The sequence below is a fragment of the Molossus molossus genome, unplaced genomic scaffold (genome assembly GCF_014108415.1).
Source record: "Molossus molossus isolate mMolMol1 unplaced genomic scaffold, mMolMol1.p scaffold_m16_p_11, whole genome shotgun sequence".
Lineage (NCBI taxonomy): Eukaryota > Metazoa > Chordata > Mammalia > Chiroptera > Molossidae > Molossus > Molossus molossus.
In genome coordinates, this window is record NW_023425346.1 from 46,174,676 (window position 1) to 46,201,144 (window position 26,469).

Sequence of the window (26,469 nt, forward strand, 5' to 3'; positions counted from 1 at the left end):
CCCTTGTGTCTTTCAACCACATATCTATTCCAACAGAAGGAATAACTACACAACCTATCACATTTTATGAAATTTGATAGGCTAATAGTTTACCCCTAAGCCACTTATATGTAAACATTGCTAAGCCAAAATCTTATTTAAATACATACAAATACACACACATAATGCTTTAGATAATAAACGCATAGCTTGGCTTTTACCTTTTTCTTGTGGGTAGGTGAGGAGAGTAACAGGAGAAAACAAACATTTCTAGCTCATTAGATACAGACAGTATTATCTTCCAGGGACAGCGTTAAGACATTCCAGAGAGGAACAAGGTGATAAAAAAAAAAGGTATATATTCACAATTAAAAAGGAGCCCTGGCTGGTTTGGCTCAGCGGTTAGAGAGTCAGCCCGAGGACCAAAGAGTCACAGGTTCGATTACGGTCAAGGGCACATATCTCGGTTGCAGTTTGGTCCCTGGCCCGGGTTGGGGTCGTGTGGGAGGCCAATAGATGAGTCTCTCTCATATCTATGTTCCTCTCTCTCTCCCTCCCTCCCACTCTATCTGAAGATAAATGGGAAAATATCCTCTGGTGAGGATTTAAAAAGAAAAAAAAAGGAAGAAGAAGAAGAACAAATCTACATGCTAATCACCAAGGTTATTGATAAGAGTTTAAGATTAGAAAGGAGTCAAAGACCTTGGTTTCATCTGGGTCTTTACTTATTAGTTATTAATCTCTCTGGAAAAATTTCTTCAGTAGCAAAATTAGATAATATATCTTGCTTCACAGGGTCACTGAGGTGAAATGGGTCATGTCTATTCATTGTCCAGCCCAGTGGTTCTCAAACTTGGCTATACTGTGGACTCACCTGAGGAGTTTTAGGAAATGCAGAGGCCTAGGTCCCACTCCCAGAAATTCTGTTTAATTAGCTTGTGGGGATATTTTCAATCTTCCCAAGTGATTCTGCAGTGCAGACCAATCTGAAAACCACTGGTCTAGCATAATGCCCGACAAATGTTAGCTATTTAACTAGCGTTAATGATATACCTTCATAAGAACTTTGGGAACTGAAACACTGCCTCTGGAGGTTGCTACTCAGGTCAATCAAGCCATAGAAATTCAGGAAGGTCTGAGAACCACTAAATATCACAAATCTTAAAAGTAGACCTAAAGTTTAGTGATAACATTTCCAAATCCAAATCCCCACTATATTTTGGCTTCCTTTTATCAAAGAAGAAAATCCCTTATGAAAGAAAGAAAAACATAAATTTCCCCTGATATTTTTTTACTGAGGAATATTCTAAATACAGAAAAATATATAAATATAAATATACTTTACATATTTATACACTCAAGGAACCACCACACAGACTATGATGTAGAGCAGAAAAATGTACCTATAAATTAAAACTTAAATTCCTCACATCTGCCCCATAAATGTCACTTTAATTTCAGCTGGTCTCTGGGCTTTCCTAAATATCTTATAGGCAATGCACAGTTAAGAAAGTCCAACATCAGCAAAAGGAAAGATAAAGAAAGCCTCCAGTAAAATGGGTATATCAAAGGAGGAGATAAAAAAAAATAATAATCAAAACAAATGACAAAGTTGAAAAAAACAGACTTGAAAGCAAAATAAACAGTGAGTCACCAGACTGTCAACAACAGTGCTAGGGAAAGAAACTGGGTGGACTGAAGAACTATCTACTCTGTGAGATCCTCAGATACCAGTAACCTAAAAATGAGATGAGTCCAACCAATTTCAAAGATGCCCTAAATGGACCCTACAAAAAAATCTAAATTTAATGAATGCTTATCTAGTCATCCAGAACTGTGCAAGTGTTCTACGTAGGCAATCACTTAACAAACATTCTTATGGGAATACTTTAGTACCTTAATAAATTCATACATTTATAGAAATTACCAAATAATTTCTCTCAAAAACAAATTGAACTCCAAAATCATGCCCAGTGCTCACTTGCTCCCTAGCTCGGTGCACAGTCTTCCGCCCAGGAAGCAATAAATGTCAGCGGCAACTGGGCTCAGTATCATCTACTGAAAGCTGCCTTTTGCTTTGTATTTGTTGCCTTGCAGGGAAGGGATATCGGAGTGTCAGAGTAGTTTATGAAAATCAGTCTGAAAAGGTAATGAAAATTTGATTGACACTACCATTTAAAAATTTTAAAATGATTAACAAACACATGAGGAGAGAACTTTGCAAAACTTGTTGGGCCTCTTTGGCCTTTGAAACATAAAAATTAAGTATAAGCCTTAGTCTAAAGGTCTATTTCCATTTTTCCAAAAGGTTAAGTACTTATAAACCCTTGTTTATCCAGACAAGGGAATATTTTCCAGTGCTAAAAAGAAATACGCTATCAAGCCATAAAAATAAAACAAACAAAAAAACACACATGGTGGAAACTTAAATGCATATTACTAAGTGCAAGAAGCCAGTCGGGCACGTCTGGTGTGGCTCAGTGGTTGAGCGTCGACCCATGTAGAAGAGGTCGCCAGTTCGATGCCCAGCTGGGGCACATGCCTAGGTTGTGGGCCTGATCACCAGTGGGAGGCACGTGGGAGGCGTCCAATCGATGTTCTCTCTCATCGACGCTTCTCTCTCTCTCTCTTCTTCTCTCTCTAAAGTCAATTAAAAAAACAAAAAAAAACAAAAAGAAAAAAAAAAGAGGCCAATCTAAAAAGACTACATATTACACAGGGTGGGGCAAAAGTAGGCTTACAGTTGTGAATACAAGAAACACAGAGTATTTTCTTGTATTATTACTTATTAATTTTTGCATTATTTTCTGGAGTAACAACTGTAAACCTATTTTTGCCTAACCCTGTATTATTCCAATTATAAAACATTCTGGAAAATTTTAAAGACCATGAAAAGGTCAGTGGTTGCCAGGAGTTGCGGCGGTGAGCAGAGGACAAATAGGTGGAGCCAAAAGACTTTCAGAGCAGTGACAAGACTCTACACGGTGCTATAATGACTAATACTTGTCCTTAGATATTTGTCCCAACCCACAGAACGTACAACATCAAGAGTGATCCCTTCTACAAACTATACACTTGGTGGTGATGATGTAGAAATGCAGGTTCATCAGTTGTGACAAACGTACCGCTCTGGTGGAAGAGACTGACATGATGGAGGCTGTCCATGTGTGGGGCAGGGTATAAATGAAAAATCTCTACACCTTCTGCTTAGTTTTGCTGTGACTATAAAACTGCTCTATAAAAATTATCCTTAGCCCTGGCCAGTTTGACTCAGCGGTTAGAGCGTCGGGCTGCAGACCAGAGAGTCCCGGGTTCGGTTCCCGCTAAGGGCACGTACCTCGGTTGCAGTTTGTCCCCAGCCCTGGTTGGGGTGGTGCGAATGGAAGCCACTTGATGTGTCTCTCTCACGTTGATGTTTCTCTCTCTCTTCCTCCCTTTCTCCCTTCCTCCCTCCCACTCTATCTGAGGATAAATTCAAAAATATCCTCAGATGAGGATAAAAAAAATTGTCCTTAAAAAATGTTCATTGGCCCAGCTGGTGTGGCTCAGTGGATTGAGCGTCGTACACGAACTGAGATGAGAGGTCCTGGTTCGATTCCCCGTCCGGGCACATGACTGGGTTGCAGGTTTAATTCCCAGTGAGGGATATGCAGGAGGCAGCCCATTGATGTTTCTTGCTCACATCCATGCTTCTAACTCTCTCTCTCCCTTTCTTTCTCTCCAAAAAAATCAATAAAAGCATATTTTAAAAAATATTAATTGAAATGTTTTTCCGTGTTTTTAAAGCATACTTGGTTAAAAACTAAAAATCACTAAATGTGGGTATTACAGCCCTGACTGGTTTGGCTCAGCAGTTAGAGCATCAGCCTGCAGACCAAAGGTTCGAGGGTTCAATTCCCAGTCAAGGGACTGTACCTGGGTTGCAGGTTTGATCCCTGGCCCTAGTTGGGGTCATGGAGGAGGCAACCAATGGATGTGTCTCTCTCACACTGATGTTTCCCTCTCTCTCTTCTTTTCCTCCCTCTCTCTCTCTAAAAAGCAATGGAAAAATATCCTCAAGCTGAGGATTAAAAACAATAACAAAAAAATTGGGGTATTATAATTATTAAAATACATGCACACACACTCAGTAAGTAGTGAGTATGTATATGGCAGCCAAGAAAGCACACTAGTAAATTAAACAACCATAAAATGAAAGCAAAAGTTGCTTTTAAGTCAGGAGCTCAATCATCTACTCTCAAATATGTGCTTTGGTAAATATTAAACAGCACTGAGTCATTAGTCTCTGTTAAAGTTTTAAATCTATGTTGAGGAGTGATGTATGTTAGAGTAAATGATATTCAAGTATAATGTTCACGGCATACTGATAAAGAAAAGTCCTTGAAATTAATTTTCCAAATGAATTTCCCTAGTTATAGATTTTATCAAATATTGTTCTAATATAACTTCTTGGAAATAGTGTCTCTGAGTTTAGAAATATTAAAACCTAAAGTTGATCAATCACAATGTAAAACAAATTTATAAAAGAGGAGAAAATCTTTAGGACCAAGACTTATTAGGCAATAGATTCTTTTTTTTAATCCTCACCAGAGGACATTTTTTGCATTTATATTCAGATAGAGCAGTAGGGAGAGAGAAAGAGAAACATCGATATGAGAGAGACACATCGACTGGTTGCCACCCACACGACCCCAACCGGGGCGGGATGGGGAAGAACTGCAACCGAGGTACATGCCCTTAGCAGGAACCGACTCTCTAGTCTGCAGGCCGACGCTCTAACTGCTGAGCCAAACAGGCCAGGGTGGCAATAGATTCTTAGACATGACACCGCCCTGGCCGATTTGGCTCAGCGTTTGGAGCATTGGCCTGCGGACCAGAGAGTCCCGGGTTTGGTTCCCGCTAAGGGCACATACCAATAAATAAATAAATAAAATAAAAAATTATTAAAAAAAAAAAAAAAAGACATGACACCAAAGACACAATCTATAAGAGATTTTTTTTTTTTAATATTGAAAAAAGTGAACTTTATCAAAAATTTAAAACTTTGGCTCTGTGAAAAGACCCTGTTAAGAGGATGAAAAGACAAGCCATAGACTGGAAGAAAATATTTGTAAGTCACATATCCAACAAAGACATATCCAGAATACACAGAGAGCCTAGTAACCAGTTAAAAAAAAAACAAAACATAAAAACCCACAAAATTCCAAAATGGGCAATGATTTGAATAGTTACCAAAGAGGACATAAGAATGGCAAACAGGCACATGAAATGTTGTTCAACATCATCTTCCATTAGAGAAATGTAAATGAAAGCTATGGGAAACCACTACATACCTAAATTAAAAACTACTGATAATATCAAATGCTGATGAGAATGTGGAGAAAATGGATCTCTCATATGTGGTTTGTATAATGAGAAGGCAGAATGGTACAGACACTTCGGGAAACAGTTTGGCAGTGTAACATAAAGTTAAACATTCACATACATGACCCAGAAACCTACTCATGGGTAGTTACACGAGAGAAATTAAAACTTATGTTCATGCAAAGCCTGTACATGAACATGTTCTTCATAACCACCCCAAACGAAACAACCCAAATGTGCTCCAGTGGAAGAAAGAATAAACAAACTGTGATGCATCCACACAATGGAGTATTAGCAAGAAAAAGCAAAGAAGTCTTGTTACACTCAACATCTTGGATGAACTCAAGAACATTATGCTGATGAAGATAAAAGCTAGTCTCAAAGGGTTACATACTGTATGGTTCTATTTGTATATGAACCTCAAAGTGATAAACATACGGTCATAGAAAATAGATCACTGGCTGCCAGGGTTGAAGGCAGGATATGACTTTTAAGAAATAACACAATGGGGTCCCTTTGTGGTGATGCAACAGTTTTATATTCTGACTGGGGTGCTATAACACAAATCTGCACATGTAGGAAACTTCATAGAAATACAAATTCAAATAAATAAATAATAACAATAATAAAGAATGCATGTAAAACCTGGTGATATCTGAAAGGTCAGTGTTAACAATATTATATACCAATGTCACTTCCTGGATGTTAGCAAAGTACTGTGGTTATGGGAGACAGTATTATTGGGGGGTACTTAGGGGGAGGGCACAGGGAAATTCTGCATTATTTTTGCAACTTATTTCAAATAAAACTATTTTAAAATAAAACTATATCTAAGAGTGATTTTCAAAATTTGATAGGTTTTAGAATCACCTATGGAACTTGTTTTTAATAAACAAGGTGCCCCTACATTGTACCTATTTATTTTATTATCATCATTATTATTTGTTAAACCTCACTCAAGAACATTTTTCCAGTGATTTTTTTTTTTTTAGATAGAGTGGAAGGAAAGGAGGGAGAGAGAGAGAGAAACAGCAATGTGAGAGAGACACATCGAATGGTTGTCTCCCGCATGACCCCAATCGGGCCTAGGGATGGAACCTGCAATCCAGGTATATGCCCTTGACTGGGAATTGAACCCAAGACCCTTTGGTCCACGGGCTGATGCTCTAACCACTGAGAAACTGGTCAGGGCTACATTGTACCAATTTATTTTTTCTTTATTGATTTTAGAGAGAAAAGGAGGGAGAGAGAGATAAAAACATTGATGAGAGAGAATATCAACTGGCTGCCTTCTGCATGTCCCACACTGGGGATCTGGCCCACAACCTGGGCCTATGCCCTGACCAGGAAGCAAATTGGTGACCGCTTGGTGCATGGGTCAACACTCAACCACTGAGCCACACTGGTTGGCTGTACCTACTTAAATGGATCCAGATGATATATATTGGTGATCCAGCACATTACAATTTGAGAACCACTAGACTAAAATAAAGACAACGGTATTCAAAAGAAAAAAATAATCCCCACTAATACTTATTGTTCTATTTAATGATTAATTACTAAAGAAGTCCTACCTACAATTACAGACACTATAACTGAATAAAGAGGCTGTCATTTATAGACACAGTGAACGAAATGCAAATAAAATCAATCCTTGATCTATTTAAACATGCAAGAACTATTAATAAAAACATAAACTTGATATATATCAATACATAAGTAAAGATGCTGACATAAGAAAAAAACTTATACTGCTGAAACAAAGGCTTGTAGGGAAAACACATCCTTAATGAGAAACAAGGGTCACATTTTAAAATGTATATGAAAGGTTCTTACCTGTGCTTCTATGTAAAATAAGTATTGTTGGCAAATCACACACACACACACACACACACACACACACACACAAAGGCATTTGATTTAAAGATTCTTTTGTTAAAAAACAAACAAACATACATTTAAAAGATCAACCTAGACATTACTCCATATACAACATAGTAAGAGTTAAAAACCAAGAAGTCTACCAAGGCTTCCTTCAATTATTCCCCCACAAGAGGCTGTTCACAGGAACGAGTGAGCGGGGAGCGTTTTAAACTCCGCACCATGGCTTGCACATTTCCACTGGGGTCTCTGTGCCAACTGCCCACTGTGCCTTTTTCACCTTTCCTCAGAGAGGAATGAATCTGTTTCCCATGTCTCCCATCTCTCTTATTACTAGAAGAAATGTAGCAGTGTGACAGAGTAAATCAAGTCTTAGAATATCATTTCTGAAAGGTTTCTACTCTCTATTCTAAACAGTTGCTACAAGCTCTAAAGGCTGGCTCTCAGCTCTGTGGAAAAATACATTCTTTTAGGTGAAAAATTACAGTCATTTTCTGTTTATGCTCAAATAGTTCAGCTGTTTTAGATAGCTGCAAGGAAATCCTTGGTCATAGGCTTAACCCTGTCCTACAGGGCTATCTAACCTGACCATGCTCCTTGGCTACAGGTGACAATGCCAACCACCAGGCTGGCAAAAAATGAGAATCACTGGGCAAAATGAAAGCCCAGTGAGCATTTGTGTTTGAAGAAGGACACGTACTTTCAATGTAAGGTTAGCCAGTAGGACCATCTTCACTACTATGAATGAAACAACACCCAATATACAGTGTCCTGAGCAAACCAGAAGGGGCAGTGAACTAGAAAAGTGTACTACATTATGAGACAATAAACTTTTGTTCTAGTATCGATCCAATACATACTGAGTCTCAGCTGTCTCATTTAATTAATATGATACGTGCACAGTCTATTATATGAGAACAAACCAGCTAGCTTGGTACAAATATTTGTCTACATTTATGGAAATGGCATAAAGCAGGGGTCAGCACTCTATACTCTGCAGGCCAAATTCAGCCCATCATTCATTTTAAAAATAAAGTTTTATTGGGATGTCGGCACGCTCATTTGTTTACATATTAGCCATGGATGCTTTCATGCAGCAGCAGCAGTTAAGCAGTTGTAACAGAGACTGTAGGGCCCACAAAGTGTAAAATATTTATTATCTGACCCCTTATAGGTAAAGCTCCCTGATCACTGGCATAAAAGATCACAACTCCAATGATAAAGTAATTACACAATTCAAACATCCTCCATATTACAAAGAGATACACTTTCCAGCTATCAGATTTGGAAAATATCAAAGTTTGACAACTCACTCTGTTGGTGAGAAGGGAAAACAAGCACTCCCACACATTGCTGTGGAGGCCAAAGGGAGTTTTCCCGATGAATTTGCCAATATCTAACAAAAGGAAATTTGCTGTTACCCTGTGTTCCAGTAATACTACTGCTAAGCTATCCCAAAGACCACCTAAAACTATTAAATTATTTAAAGGTAAGGTTATTCTTTGCAGCAATATTTTTTAATAGCAAAAGACAATAAATAAACCACAGTATGGATCAGATCAAACATGTCAGAAATGATACTAATAATTTTCTCAGTAGAATGATAATTTAAATAGTATTAAGGTATACATACGTATGTATAGCTCTCCAAAATCCATCATTTTTATTTCCTGTAGAAAAAATCCCTTTCTCTGGGGAAGAAATAATCTGGCCCTGTCCCATTTCTTTTTTTTTTTTTTTCCTTTTTTTCCATTTCTATTAATTAAATGTTTTCATGACTATTATCAATCTCATCGCGTATAATTTATTGAAATGTCTTAAAATTTTATTTTAAAAATCTTTTTTGTGCCGTCAGAAATGAAACATGATAATGAAATATAAAACCAAATAATATTTATTGACAAAGAGATAAAGATCTCTGTGAAAGAGTTGGTCTTCCTGTTTCCTTAATTATTTACAGATATTTATTTATTGCAAGCACATGATGGCATACCAGCAAAGAAATCCGTTTATGCATAATATGCTTTTTATACAGCAACAATAACGTTCAAATGGCTTACAGCAAATGTTCACAATTCTAGTGACTAGTTCTGATTAGTGAATGGAAGCTCGCTGAGTCCAGGCACTTTAATGTGAGAGGGAAAAAAGGGAGAGAGGGAGAATGAGATGTACTCTCAGATGTTTTAAAAAAGTGATCCTTATTTCTTTTTGTAAAAATTTTTTTATTAATTTTTAGAGGGAGAGAGAAAGAAACATCAATGAGAGCTAAACATTGATAGGCTACTTCCTGCAGGCCCCCTACTGGGGATCATGCAAGCTGGGCATGTGCCCTGAATGTAAATCGAACCGGCAACCTTTTGGTGCATAGGACAACACCCTACCAAATGAGCCACACTGGCCAGGGTTCCTCTTTATTTCTTAAAAGGGGATTGGGAGAAATTGGATAAAAGAAGGTGAAGAGATTAGCCAAAGAACATACAGGCATGGCCTATGGACACAGACAACATTGAGGGGAGGGCCAGGGGTGGGGGTTGGCAGCTGGGTGGAGCTGAGCAAAAGGGGGAAATGGGGCTCATCTGTAGTAGTGGCGACAATAAATTTAAAACTGAAAAGAAAAAAAAAAAAAAAAAAGCACTCTGGGACAGCGCATTTGATATATTTGGTGTGAAATGACAGTTTCTTGTTATCATTTGACCCTGATTTTCAAAAAACAAGAACTAGCAAAAATAATAAATTATTTTCAGTCATAAAAAATATATATGGTTGTCTTTAAGCAATATATAAAAATAACCAACCAACCATTTCGTTTTCTAACATCTATATCCCATTAAAAGACCCTCCTCAATCTAACATAGTCATTTACCTTTCACTAATATTTTCCCACATTGACAACTCTCCCAAATCAATTAATTTATATGTATTCTCCCCCAATCACAGCAAATAAGAATGTATTTTATATTCCTGTTTGTGACAAGGGTTAAATTACAGATGAATTAAAATGAATTCATTTAATAGGGAAATTGTTGAGTTAAAGGTAATTATGTGGGAAAGAACACTGAACCAGAAAGTGAAGAAATATGAGTTTTCCCACACACACTCCCAAACAACTAGCATTTATTAACATTAATAGAGCAATTTATCAAAAGTTACAATGAGCCCTGGCCAGTTTGGCTCAGCGGTTAGAGCGTCGGCCTGTAGTCCCGAGAGACCCGGGTTCAGTTCCCGCTAAGGGCATGTACCTCGGTTGCAGTTTGTCCCCGGCCCTGGTTGGGTCGTGCAGGTGGCAGTCAGTCGATGTGTCCCTTTCACGTCGATGTTTCTCTCTCTCTCTCTCCCTCCCACTGTATCTGAACAAAATATCAAAAAATGTCCTCGGGTGAGAATAACAACAACAACAAAAAAAAGTTACAATGGGCCAGAATCTATATATGCCTTACAGTTATATCTTACAACGACCTGTGAGTTGCTGTTATCTGTATTTCACAGTTTAAAGAACAAGTTCCCGAGAGGATAATTCACTTATCCTCAGTCACAGTTAGTAAATTGCAGATCTAGGTTTTAAACGCGGGGTTTATTTCCATATTGAATTTCCAACAACAGAGATCTTAAAATTCTTTTTGGAGAGACAGATTGATACAATTTGCTATTATTTTCTTCAAAACAACAGCTAAAAGAAGTACTGAGTCACCAGAAAAAAAAAAAGAAAAAAAAAATCAGTAGATATGTGTATGCTAAAGACTAATTCAGAATCACGTCTTCATGATCTGTTAAGCTAGAATTCGTCTTTTCAAACATAGAAAATCACCCACATTCTAAAAAAGTAAATGATGTGTCATCTGCCTGGTTTAGGCTATCTAAAATATTATTCCCAGGCCTCCCAAGTACCATTTTTTTAAATCAGTTCCACAGAAAGTAGCTAATTTAGTGTACAATTACTGTAAAATCCATGGCAATTCTTCCTCCCCAGAAACAGCAGAAGGAAATGACAGAGAAATATACAGTAGTTTCATTTATGCAAACTTTCCCTGCGGAAATAGGTGGATCTAGAAACAAAAGCATATATACATGCCAAGTACCTGCGGCCAAGAATGCACAGTCTTTGCAAAGATTTCGTTTAAAAATAGCTCCTAGAATATCAAAGCCATTAGAACAACTTTTTTAGCACAAGAATTCTGGTATAATAGGTGTGGTGCTATTATTATAAATGCCAAGAAAGAGGAGCTAAAACAATAACTGACACATTTACTTTTTGATCCTAAAATAAAAACCAATCGGATATGTTTAATACAGTCATCTCACAAAAAGATCATTACATTTCTACTTCGGTTCCCACAATTTCATAAACACCACTCGTGTTATTTTTTACTTTCTTAATCTTCTTCCACCACTTTTCTTAAGGAAAACTAAGAAGGTAAAAAATAAACTCTAGAAAAGATAAATAATGTTATTTATATTTTATCTCAAAAGCAAAACTGGTCCTTTATTCTATCCATTTCTCTTTGATGGACTATTGCCTATTTTCATAAATTTGATGAGCTATATGTGCACTTCAAGAAATGACAGCTAACTCTGACCAACAACCTAACCTTTTTCCAATTCACTGAAAGTTAAAAAATCATCTTTATGTGATTTCATAAGAGCTATTCTCTAAAAAAAACAAAAAAAAACAAAACCAAATGTAATCAGTCATCAATTTGTTGTTTAAACAAGTTTTCTAGAATCTCTCTTTTGGGACAAAAAAAAAGAACTGAGATACATTTATACAATCAGTGCAAATCTTTAGCAAATGAGTTACCCCAATAATCACTGATTAGAATCATCAGTGGACTATCCATATGACTTAAGAGTTCTATGCCATAATTGACAATAGGCGGATGAAAAAAAAAAAAGGAGGGTGCGTTGGGGTCAGCAGTAGCCACAGCATTGTGGGCAGGCTGAAACAGGAAGGTTTAGAAAGAATGAGTATCTAGTTGTACATCTCCATATATATGGTTTATGAACTAACTACCGCACTTGTCTTTGTATGAATAGCTACCTGCTTTTCTTTGACAATGTTAAAGAGTGATATCATTCCAAGATTGTGCAGAAAACATTCACTCACATTTAATTTTAAAGATTAATGTATAATCATTTCAAACATGAAAATGGAGAATTATACTCTTAATGTTGAATGTATAATGAGTGTGTGTTAAATAATTCTATTACTCACTTTCATTTTTTCCTTATTCCATCTGGTTCAGTAATTTGCTTTCTAAGGAGCATATGCTTAGTGAGTAAACAAGACACCCCAGAGATACATTCTCCTCTTTCTTATTAATGACATCATTAAATCTGCCTATTTATAGTCTCAACTATCTGACCTCATGACCTACATGGATAAATGGATTTGTTTAGTTTTTAATCCTCTGTGTGTGCTTAGCAGCAACAACTAACCAGAGACAAATCATAATTTAATATATCTTCTTTATCATTAAAATAAATTGTGATGAAATTTCATTTTCCACTGCTATAATGTATGTGTACCTTAAATGTCAAGATTTCTTTGTGAGTGAAATTTGAAACACATCTCATGTATTTATTTCTATGGAAAAACTAAATTTGAATTATGTAAGCCAGGCTTCTACAAGGTATTTAGAAGCACTGCCCTTCTTTAAAAAAATGTAAACACTGTGATTTTTATCGAACTACTTTCCAAGTTTTGGATATCTTTTATAAATGGCAAGCTGATTTAAATTTGAACACTTAGACTCTTTCCTAGGTACAAATAACTTCTCCACTCCCCAAGGTTTTAATAATCGTATTGCTTCTAAAAAGACTTCTTTAAATATTAAAGTTATAAGAAATATTTTCATGCACTGTGGGTGGGAAGGTAAACTGATACATCAATTACAGAAAATAATATAGACGTTCCTCAAAAAATTTAAAGTAGAACTACCATATGATCTAGGAGTTCTTAATATATATCCAAAGGAAAAGAGGAAATCAGAGAGATACTTGCATTACATGTTCGTTGAGTATTATTCACAGTATCCAACATATAGAAACAACCTAGGTGTCAATAAATGAATGAATGAGTAACAAAGATGTATAATGTCTGAATAATAATTCCTATTAGTATTAAATTAGTGTTCAAACTATTATTAGTATGACTATGGAATATATATGGATCACACACACACACAAAATGAAATGTTATTCAGCCATGAGAAAGGGAAATTGAGCTATATGTGACAACACAGATGGAACTGAGGGCATTATACTGAGTGAAATAAGTCAGACAGAGAAATACAAATACTGTATGGTCTCACTTATATAAGAAATCTGAAAGAGCCAAACTCAGAAACAAGAGAATGGAATGGTGGTGACCAGGGGCTAAGGAGTGGGGGAAATGGGAGATGTTGATCAAAGAGAGTACAGACTTTCAGTTATAAGAGAAATAAGTTCTAGGGGGATCTAATGTACAGCAGGTGACTATAATTAATAATACTGTATATATACTTGACATGTATTAAGGGTATAGATCTTAAATATTCTCACCATAAAATAAGAAATGAAGTTGTAGCGCACACATTTTTACCAAAGTGCAGTACTATAAACAAAATGATGAGTCAGGTCATTTTCTTTGGTTAGTTAAGTAAGCAAAGTCATATATAATCAAGTACCAGCCAAGCCAGAATTTCCACTAGCAATCTTCTATTCATGACTCATGCTGACAGAGTTTATACTACACTCAGGGTCTTCTCTAAGAGTAAGTGTTAAAGGGCTGTTTTTTTGTTTGTTTGCTTGCTTTTTAATTCAGGTAAATTTGACTAAATGCTATTTTTACTCACAACCTAAAGATGTGCACTATGCCAGAACACTATAGAAGAAAGAGCACCAATCTAGGGATAAAAATGCTTAATTCTAGTTTCAATGACTCTGTTAAGTAATGTAATACCTCTGAATCTCCATTTACTTATTTCTGTTATTGAAGGAAGAAAATATACAGTTGATTTACAGGTTTCTTCTATTATAAAAAATAATGATTAGTACTTGGCAAAAGTGAAAGTCCTAGATAAGTGTAATTATCATACTGTCTATTAAAATGTTCCTGATAATCTGGAAGGAACTTCACCATATCTTAAAGCTTGAAAGTGTATCAAATAAGAATAAACAGCAGTAATTAATTTCATATCCACACAGAGTTTAGTAGATTAAGTATCGTTTAATTTTTTTTTTCTCTAAGAAGCATAAATTACATCCTTGCACGTACATATAACGTGTCTAGGGGAAAAAATATATAATTTTCACTTCAAACCATCAATTCACAAAATTGTAAGTTCTTCAGCTTCTTCTATAAAAATTCTGACTGAAAGAGTCCTCAAACATATTAAAATGTTTAAAAGTAATAATAGTTCATAAGAAAATATTAGACTATTCTAAAAAGCAGATGACTAGAAAATGTTAAAAATTTTAAGTTGACAAGCCATATATACTTACAGTTCTTTCAAAGAGTCTCTCTAAAATGGTACCGTTCCATTGGCTATTTACCCTTAAAGAATGTTAAACCAGCTGTCCTGTCCTGTGACTAACTCTACTGCTTATCATGTGTGTAAGTGCCAGGCACCGCCTACCTCTGCAAATATGTAAAAGAAGGAATTCACAGGTCTTACAAAATCATTCCAGGAATGATCATGTCTAAGGTCCTTTTTCTGAAGAGAATGTGTTTTATACAGTTGTGTTTTTTTTAAGTAGTGCCTTAGCAAGAAATTAAAATATTAGCGAGTTCAATGTTATCTCCTTACAAAGTTATAAATACTTGCAGATTCTCAACATATACAAAATTTTTTTAAAATGTTAAGCGGCATCTCACTAGATAATTTAATCATTAGATATTAGTGTTAAGAAAAACATCTGTATAATATCAAAGAAAAAACTTAAAAATATTTGTTGGATGATAGTTTGAAGAAAGCTAGGGATAGCCCTGCTGGTATGGCTCAGTGGTTGAGCATCGTCCCATGCACCAAGAGGTCACTGGTTTGATTCCTGGTCAGGGCACATGCTCAGGTTGTGGGTTTCTCTCTCTTCCTTCCTCTCTCTCTAAAAATCAATAAAAACATATTTGAAAGAAAGAAAAAAAATGTATATAAAAATAAAATTCAGAAAAAAAGATCAGACATTTGATTGTATAAAAACAAAAAGAAAACGGGTAAATTCCCTGCAGATACCCTAAGACTTCTCTTTAAAAGATGTCTATAGTTTGCATCTCTATTTCCTTACCTCGTATCTGCTCACAAGTCCATTCCCATCTGGCTGCTACCACTAACCCCACTGAGACTGTCCTGTATTTTTGTTATCACCAGTGACCCTCACGTGCCTCTGGATATTGAAAACCAGACTGCTTTGTTGTCTCACTTGATTTCTTAGCAGTACTCTAAACATCTGATACTGACAACCCTGAAACCTTTGTCTGGAAACAGACTCCTACATGTAATACATTCCAGTTTGCCAAGAGAGTCCCCATTTGCCTCTGCTGTCCCTGCTTTAGTATTTAAAATTCAAAACCCACCACACCCTCTTTTTACACTCAAAGGTGTCCCAGGTTGCATAAGTAATAACATGGTCACCCTGCGTGGGGTATTAGTACCCCTCCTTTTTTTTTTTAACATCTCCTCTTGGCTCTTTATTAAGCATCTCAAACTTGTCAATGCCAAAGTAAGATCTTTACCTCTCCTCCCTTAGTCTTACCCATCTCAAAAACAACCTGTGAAAAGCCAAAAATCTAAGAATTAACCTCGATTCCTCTTTCCCTCACTGCTCACATTCAGTACAAAATGGATGCTGAATGCATAAACTTAGTCTCCCCTACAATCATGCCAGGTCAACCCACCAGCCCTCCCACCTGCATCACCATTACCATCTCCCTACCTCCGCTCCCAGCTGCAATCCAATCTCTCCCAAAAACTTCAACTGTGACCCTTTCACAATATAAACTCTAGCAATTCACTCCCCCTTTCAAGTCCTCCAAAGGCTTCCTGTGGCTCTAAGAGTGAATCCCAAAAGCCTCATCCTAGTGAAGAAGACTCCCCCACCTTGGCCCTCTCTGTCTCTCACACCCCTGTTATCAGCCCAGGGTGCTCAGCTGCACTGACTTTCCTGTGGGCCTGGTATCCACAAGCCCTCGCAGGCTGAGGGCTTGGTCTCTGCTCATCCCTACGCCTGCGATTCTTCTATCTCAGTTTAAATGATACCTTTTCATAATGACTTTCGGGGATCCTGTCTCAAGTAGCAACTGAGGTGCCATGGTATCACCCTGTCTTAACTACCTTCAAAGCATTTAACACTATTATTATTATTATTTTTTTATCCTCACCCGAGGACATTTTTTCCATTTTTTGTTCAGATAGAGCGGGAGGGAGAGAGAGGAAGAGAGAGAGAGAGAAACATAGACGTGAAGGGACACATCGAGTGGCTGCCACCCGCACGACCAACCAGGGCCGGGGACAAACTGCAACCAAAGTACGTGCCCTTAGCGGGAACCGAACCCGGGTCTCTCTGTACTGCAGGCCGACGCTTCAACCGCTGAGCCAAACCAGCCAGGGCTATTATTATTATTTTTTTTTTTTCATTTATTTTATTTGTCTCGCTCCCAATACCCTGCCCCTCCTCAGAATCTAAATTCTGAGAAGAGCTACCTTGTTGGTCTTTTCAGGCGGGATGCTCCCAGCCTCCCACATACACTCCGGCCCAGGAGGGTCCACGGCGAGGCCCTCCACCCGCAGGCCCTTCAGCTCCTCCTGCAGAGCCCACAAAGGCCAGGGTCCTTCATGCCACTGTCCCAGGAAGTCCATGGAGGACAGAGAGCAGAGGTGGCAGAGCTCGCGTGCGGCCGAAACTGCAGGCGAGCAAGAGCGCGCAGGAAGCGTGGGCAGGCCCCTCGGTGGCACGGTCCCCATGCTGCACGCGGGCCTGACGTGGGGCCCCGTGGGCACAAGGCTTGCCTCATGCACTTGTTATACTTCAAAAGATAAAATATGATGTGATTACTTCTGCAGTTCAGATAAATAGTTACAGCATCAGTCCCCTATCCTACAAGTCGAGCACAGCACCACTTTGTGACGCAGTCTAGAGAGACACCTGACTACCTGGACTGACGCTCCTCGGCTTGGCCGTTGCCGGGCTGTGTAATCTAGGGCAAGGTCCTTGCCTCGCTCCGTCTCAGATCCTCATCTGCAAAATGAGGTAGTGACAACGTGTACTCAGGGGTTTGCTGTGAACATGTAACAAGTTAATAAAAGTCCTCGGCACAGCGCCTGCCGCAGAGACACAGCAGACACCAACTGAATGTCCTAATGCCCCGCAAGAGAACATAAGCAGGCCTTTGCAAGAAACATTTTTGAATGCGAAAGTAATTCTATGTACTCTCCCCTTCTAAAAAAAAAAAAAAAAAAAACAAACAAAAAAAAAAAAACGATAAATCAGTTAAAATATAAACTTATTGGTCAAATTAAAATAAAAAATACACACTTATTTTTAAGGCTTCTGAGTCACACGGAAAAGTTTAGAGATTTTTCATAAGGTCTTTTTTTAGTGTGGCTTCTTTTTTATTTAATTTTTATTTATTGATTTTAGAGAGAGAGAAAGGGACAGATGGAGAGGGAGAGAGAAAGAGACAGAGACCGACGGATTTGTTGTTCCACTTATTCATGTATACATTGGTTGATTCTTGTGTGTACCCTGACTGGGGATTGAACCCACAACCTTCGTGTATTGAGATGACGCTCTAACCAACTGAATTACCTGCCCAGGGCTAGTGTGGCTTCCTCTCAAAAAATAATGAATAATTAAACCTTAATTACAGAGCTAAATATTATTTTCCTTGGCTCCCTGATATAAAGACAGATATTATCACCACACAGTATGGGTCACAGTACTCTTTTATCTTTAGCAACCTTCCACTTTTGTGTATTTTCAGTTTGGTGCCTTATTTAGAAACCAAATGATGTTTGCCCTGGGTGGTGCTGCCAGTGTCTGCCGGGCCAGGTGGAAATCCAAAAGGCAAAGCAAGCAACAGACAGTGGAGATGCTGTGTTGTCATGAAGACATGCTGTCGCCTTGTGAGGTCTCTGGGCAAGGAGTAAATATCATTCTCAGCCAATAATTGGTTCTTCCACTTAGTTAAACCCTAACACACACACCCTGTAAGAATACGTTGCCTGTGAATGTGCATATTTTCCCTTGGGCGTTTCCTTCATCTTGGGAGAATTTTAAATACACACACACCCCTCCAGAACTTCACCAGCAGTGAGTAATGTTTCCCTCGGCAATACACCGAATTTCATAACACTGCATTTTAATTATTTAAGTGATTTTCACCCCTTTAAACTCAAAAGCCCAAAAATAAGATTCAACACCCTATATGTAGATCACAATAAATATCATGTAGAGAAAACAGATATTTATCTTCTTTGCTTTGATGTATTGAACAATTTTAATCAAAAAGACTTTTATTTTTAAGGTACCTAATATCCATATGACAAGAACAGCACAATAATGGCCAAGGCGATAAAAAAAAAAAAAAAGTACATGAATACTTGTGGAGAGAGAATGGAGTTTGTAAAGTGTCACTAAGAATACAATTGCTACTAACAAGTTGTAGAAGTGTTGGCCTATTTAACTTTCAGATAAAAGAGTGCTTTAGCATCATCAAGTCCTACGCAGCAGATAAAGTTTGTTCCCATTTCAGACCAGACTCTTTAAGTGCTTCTCAGGCGCTGTTTCATTCTTTCTCACAACAACCCACAAACAGGCAGGTACTTAAGATACAGGAGGATAAGGACGACTTGGAGGGTCAGTCAATGACACAGTGCACCTGTTGGGAGGATTGGACCCGGCGGTCTGACTCCAGACGTGCACTCCTATCCACTAAACTTCAAGTCAAATTTAATTCCAAATATGCTCCCAATCAAATCTTCCAACTGATTTTGTTTCAAAGGCCTTACTTGTGAAAGAAAGAGCTTATCTACATGCACTCAGCACTCAAAGCACAGAAACACAAAGCAAAGGCAACTACGTGCACAGAAACAAAATGAAAATAAACCTGTTTTCTACAGACAACAAGGCATTCAAACCTCACTGCTGCGTTTTAGAGAAAATGTAAAAATGCTTTCCTAAATAATTGATAACATTATTAATTATCAGTGTATATAATTTTTAAACTGAACAAAGCTATGCATTATTTATTAATGGTGTTTTTTCATTAGACTTAGAGAAGACTGTCCAATAAGAAAAAAGAGGATTTTTTAAAATCCTAATTTAGACATTTTAAATTTAGACAGTACTTTTGAGATTTCCATAGATTACAAAAGTGTGAATAATCTTGATGGCTAGTGTGATTACAGCAGTTAATTCTCAGTATTATGAAAGCTTAAGAAAATGTGACCTTTATTATACTATTACAACTTACTTTTAATTTTGAGTTTTGTTTACTCCATTAATAAAATTACTGTTTTAATATTAAATAAAATTTCTAAAGCAGAGCCACCTTCCCTAAACTAACTCTCTATATTAGTTCATGTATTTTTTTAAATAACTAACCAGAAAAAGTCTCACATACAATAGAAAAGTATTATTATACCACTATATAAATTTAGCAATAAAGATAAATCAGTGTCTTTCCATTATTTTGCAACTATGACTTCAAAGTATTTACATCAAAAGCCAAACAGAAAGCAGATTAGTGGTTGCCATGGGTTGGGGCGGGGGGAGATGTTGAATGACTGTTCAGTGGGTATGGGTTTCCTTTGGGGATGATGAAATGTGGAAGTGAATCGTGGTAATGGTTGCACAATACTACATGTATTAAATGCTACTGTATTATACACATTAAAATGGTTAGCCCTGGCCGGTTTGGCTCAGTGGTTAGAGCGTCGGCCTGCGGTCCTGAGAGACCCGGGTTCGGTTGCCGCTAAGGGCACGTACCTCAGTTGCAGTTTGTCCCCGGCCCTGGTTGGGTTGTGTGGGTGGCAAATACTTGATGTGTCCCTTTCACATCGATGTTTCTCTCTCTCTCTCCTTCCCACTCTATCTGAACAAAATATCCAAAAATGTCCTCGGGTGAGGATAAAAAAAAAAAAAATTAAAACTGACTCAAGGAATATTTTAATTTATCAATTCAAATTCCTCAAAGTCTGCAATTTTTTCCCTGGCCAGTTTGGTTCAGCGGTTAGAGCGTCGGCCTGCGGTCCGGAGAGACCAGGGTTCGGTTCCCGCTAAGGGCATGTACCTCGGTTGCAGTTTGTCCCCGGCCCTGGTTGGGTTGTGTGGGTGGCAGCCACTCGATGTGTCCCTTTCACGTCGATGTTTCTCTCTCTCTCTCTCTCTCTCCCTCCCACTCTATCTGAACAAAATATCAAAAACTGTCCTCGGGTGAGGACTAAAAAAAAATAAAAAAGGTTAAAATGGTAAATTTTACATTATGTTTATTTTACTACAATAAAAAGGATATTTTAAGACTGCTATTAATGTAACAAGCAAATTTCTGATGAAAGAATTATACTTCATAACAATTAAGATATAAAAGTAACATGTCTATTAATATATCAATTATTAAATAATGTTTAACAAAAGTTTAAAGTCTAAGCATGTTTAAAATATATTAAAAACCCATTGCAAGTACAGTTTTATCACCTAAAATTTTAAAAAATTATATCTTCCCCAAGGAAAGATACATTTATAACAAAATGATTATGTTTAAAATATCAGTAATAGTTCAAGAGACTGTCTTATATTATGTAAAGGGAAGATCAAGTTTTTAGTATATGATTACGATGACCATGTATTTTTGGACTTTTAAACACAGGTCCTGGCTGGGCTGGCCAGAACCAAACACTAAAAATCTCCTCCTTCGCCTCAGGCATTCCAAACACATCGGAGATTCAGAGATAATGGCAGGAGGCATCTTCATGTGGTAAGCACAAGGTAAGAATGAAGTTAAAACCATCACACAATACTGATGGGAGTGGATATTGTCACACTTGCTCTGCAGGTGCCAAGCCAGGCTATGAGGAGGAGGCAGCAGGACCAGGGTCCCACAGAAGCAGCAGGATCCCCAACAGACCACTACCTCCTCAAGCTTCCTCTCTCTTCAACTCATGGTGATTTCTCTCATTCCATAGTGTTCACAGTACTTGTCTCTAAATGTATTCATAGTAATTGTATGGACTGACTAAAATGCTAAGTTTTCATTTATGCATGTTTTATATTCTCAAATAGACTTTTAGATCCTGGACAAGGGGGTCTATTATCACAGGCACAGCATGCAGAAGTCACTCAATTAACACTTTCTGGGCTTATCCTACTAGATTGTCTTCTTGTTCTTTTTGTGCCTGTATTTTGTATCTCTAACTAAATTTTAAGTTCCTTCCTTTAAAGAATAATTCATAGATATTTCTTTAGCCCCAGGCCCTCACACCCTGCTAATGTATACAGAAAGTGTTCAACCCACACACATAATGACTTTGCACGGCTGCTTCCATGAACCGCTCAGTAAGGTGTGCATATTCATCATCCAAAGCCTGGGTTATCTCTAAGAGGCCAGTCCGAATGTTAATTCCTTTAAGAAGACATCCCTGATCTCTCCCCCTTCCTCCCACTGGAACTCTCGTACCCTATCCTGTGTTCCCTAAGCACGTGAAGGCCATTCACAGGTAATCAGACTGCAAAAGGGCTATATGATACTTGTTATGCATTTATCTGTTTCTAGTCCAACACGGTGGATTTCTTTAGGGCAAGAAATTTGTCATTTTCGTATTTCAATTCCTTTGGTGCTAGCAGAGTCAATAAATTATTTTTAAAGTGAGGACTATAAAGAGTAGCTATAAAAGTGTATTTGGGCACTCATAATACATCTAGAGAACCCCACAAATGAATTGAGGTATAAACAGTGGGGGTTTTTTGTTTTGTTTTGTTTTTTTAAGCAAAATAAAACAATAGGCAAAGCTCTTCACGATGAATCAGGGAGCGGGCCACAGCTCCCAGCGGGGGTTAACATGGAAAGTTACACCAAACACTTTCATCTGAGCTACAAACTGCCAAAGTGAGACATAATGTAACTGCTGGTAGTTGCTATGGTAGCAAAAATAAACCTTATACAGATATCACAGGCATCATTTAACTATGCTTTCTATTGTTGGGGGGTTTCAATGGTATTTGAGCCCAAGAAAGGAAAAATAACATCTAAAGCTTATTCCCCAGGGGAAAAAAAAATTGACATCTGATACATGGGCATAGCTGAGTACTTCTTTCATTAAAACAATAAAGGAAATCCTCACACCTTCCCCCAAAAAAGGAGGGGTAGGGTGATTTTTACACCAAACAGATATAAAACAGGCAGCTAAAGGTGATAAAGAGGCTGAAATGAAGCCGTGACATTAAAAAAGGTGATAAATGAATTAACTCCAATACATTTTCTACAAACATGGAGGAATTTGACATGTGGCAATCAGTAAACTTATCCTTCCTTATTGCTGTACATTTTGGGGCCCATATTGATGATCCATAGTCCCTAGTCCATGGCCTCCTAACCTGTCCTCCATCACCAGAGGACCTTGTCATTGCCTGAAACATCACCACATCAGAAAAATAAAACTTAGATACCTCATTCTCTGATTATAACTACTTGTACCTTTTCAACACTCCTGCATCCCCTGCTCTGTGCATTTGTCTTCTCAAATAAATATCCTAGCCTCATTTACTTGCCATCCACCATAGACTACTTGGTGAACCACCTGAGCTACAGTTTCACCTACAGTGTCAATTACTTTCCATCCTTGATCTTTCCAGCTTATATGGTTCATGAACCCATAAATTTGGAATTGCTATAATAATACCTTCTCTACTCCCATATGAGGCTCTGAAGAAAGTAAACCCTGAAAAAATGTTCCATTATTGATTTTGGACTGCCTTCTCTTATGATTTAGTTTTCTAAATGTCTATAACCAACCCTTAAATAAATTATTAGAAGTTAAAAATGTGAGACCTTTATATGGAATAAAATATCAGCCACTGTAACAGACTCTTGCCAGTTACTTCCCAGCATCAATTTTATACCTTCTTCTAATGACTTAACTCCAATTCAGTTTAGCAGTCCTGGTGACTAGTTGGGACTGATTCTCATAAACAAGATACATAAATGGACACTAACTGTCCTAAAACAAGTAGCAAAATCTCACAACCTTACTACTGTGATTGGCAATAACTCTAGCTCATCAGTTAGAGGCTGGCATTACTCTGGCCTTAGGGATTGCTATGGAGATGGCTTAAAGCTGCTCCAGAGTGAAGCCCAGGAGTCTCTTGGACAATGGGGGCGGGGGGGACATTTTCATCTCCAAGTAAGACTGATTTGCAGATGTGACATTTGGAACTCCTGCATCCATTGTGCTGTCATGCATCAGAACACTTGGGTTTAAACCCAACTTTCCATTTTCTTCTTTTAAATCTAGAAAAAGGTGATAGCAATAGCTCCCATGGAGGTTACAAAAATTACATGAGATGCATGCAATGAATCTGCCATGGGGTTATCCAGGCCCCCCTTTCTCCCTCCAGTACCACTCAACAACTGGAGAATTGAAAAGGGAGATAGTATAATTTAGGCTAATTTATTTTTATGGTTGGTGGCATGTTGAGCAAAATTTGTCTAGAGATATGAGAAAGTATAAAATAAAGCCAGCTATTAAAGGGAATTAAAATGATTGACCCTGAATTTAGATAGAGAAATAAGTACATGAGAAACCAGATGTCTAGAAAAATTAAAAATGTTCAAGAGATATAATGAGCAGAACAGGTTTAGTAGGAAAGAGAAGAGGATAAGAATCTGTGGGGTAAATGGCATTTCTGAATGCATCATTTCAGAGGTATGCTAGTTTCAGTTAGTAACAAGGGAGATGGTTTGCAGAAGTACAATAGAGGGTATTAAGATAGGAGACTGGATGAGTCAAATACCCACCTTTTTTTTTAGTCCTCACCGGAGGATAATTTCACATTTATCTTCAGACAGAGTGGGAGTGAGGGAGAGAGACAGAGAGGGAGAGAAAGAGGGAGAGAAAAACATCAATGTGAGAGAGACACATCGACTGGTTGCCACCCACACAACCCCAACCGGGGCCAGGGACTAGCCGCAACTGAGGTACATGCCCTTGGCTGGAATCGAACCCGGGTCTCTTTGGTCTGACGACTAACGCTCTAACTGCTGAGCCAAACCGGCCAGGGCTCAAATACCCATCTTAATGGTGATCATGATGACAGGTTGGAAAGGACTGGTGGAGGATGGGTAGCTATAAAGGTGGTATCAGTCTCCAAGGCAGTGAGAGCTCTTGATTGTATATGTCCTGTCTTGCAAGAATATAGAACAACAGGAAGCAAAAATGTGGTATAGGGAAAAGCCAATATTAATATTACTTCTGCGCTCAGGAGTACGAATATCTTCCAAAGGAAATTCAATGTTCTTGAACAAGAACAACAAGGAGAAGCAGAGGGAGGTATGAAGTGGAAACTGTGTTTGTCACAGAGGTTCAGAAGATACAGCTGAATGCAGGGCTAATCCATTCATTCTCAAAGCCTGTATTTTTAGCCTTGTGTTATTTCTATTCAGATTTCAGAATAGGTGAAAATATAAGATTAATTTAATTACTACTTAAATACCTACCTGAAAACCTATAATCAGCAAACCTATTTCTTATATCAAAATCTGGATTGTAATTGCAGATATTCTCTCTGCAATTACCCCTTTATAGAACATTTTCAAAAATAAGTAATCATTGTGTGCAACTGGATAATTTCTCTGGTAAGATTACTACTTGCTTTCCTGCCCTTAAACTGATGGATATTTTACACATATTGGGCAGATTATATAACTGTGAATACTTCCAAAACAGCAAGATGGGTTTTTTTTTTTTTTTCTTAGCTTATTAGTTTTTGGTTTTTTTCCTCCTTATATCCAAATATATTGAGAGGAAATGGATTAAGGAAATAAAAACATCAATATCAATATAAATATAGGAAATACAAATACTCTAATTAAACATGAATAAAGAGAACTCTCATTCAATTTTATCCCTTGACTTATAAGCTGGTATTTATATTTGCTCATTAAATATAAAAGCTTTTAAAGAAGATAAGTAAAGAAGGAAAATAGAAAGACTACACAAGGAACTCCAAAAAAGAAAACATGGTTACATAATACAGCATTGATCAATCAATGAGGAAAAGTATTTAGGAGAACATTCTACTTCTCTGGAAACTAATTAAACTTTAAACACTTTTACATACCTGACCTAAAAAAAATATATATGCCAAAAGACAAAACTCTAGCTCTTACATCCTTTTCACACTTCTGCATAACTTGAACTATTGCCTTATAATGTACTATCTAAAAGAAATTCCCATTGCCTGGCCAGTGTGACTCAGTGGTTGAACATTGACCTATGCACCAAGATGTCGCTGGATCGATTCCAGTCAGGGCATACGCCCAGGTTGTGGACCCAATCCCCAGTGGGGGGCATGCAGAGGAGGTGGCAAATTGATGTTCTCTCTCAATGATGTTTCTCTCTCTCTCTCTCCCTTCCTCTCTCTCTAAAAATCAATAAAGAAAAAATATTAAACTCCCATCAACAATCTCCAGGAAAACCCATACCTTAATTACTTTCCATTCAGAAAAAAAGTGAATATAAACATATATGTATAAATTCATATTGTATACACATACTTGATTCCCTACAGCTTACCTTTAAAAAAATTACTCCACAGAATATTTACTGTCCCAGAGATAGGATAGATTTTGGACACTCTCCTAGAGTTGTACCTACTAAGTACTTTTTTCTGGCATTCTGGGTTAAGAGCTAGAGTTTAGCTCTAGCATCCTTGGTCCACTTGTTATAATATCCAATTTTTCAAAATTAAAAAAAATATATAATTGTATGTATTGCTCAAGTATTTATTTTTTAAAGTATCTTTATTCACAGGAAAAAGCTTCTAATGGCATCGTTTTTAAAATATCTTGTCACCTATATTATCTACACCCTCAAAACACTGAAAAAGAGGGGAAAAAAAAAAATCTGCCACAGGACACGTGACCAGAAAGGCATTTTATTGAGGGCTGGGGGTGAGAAAGGTCAGGAAATGTGGCCATGGAAAAAAAGTCGGGCCTCATCCATTGCTATGATTTTTTTGTTTTGTTTTGGTTTTTTTTATCCTCACTCGAGGACATTT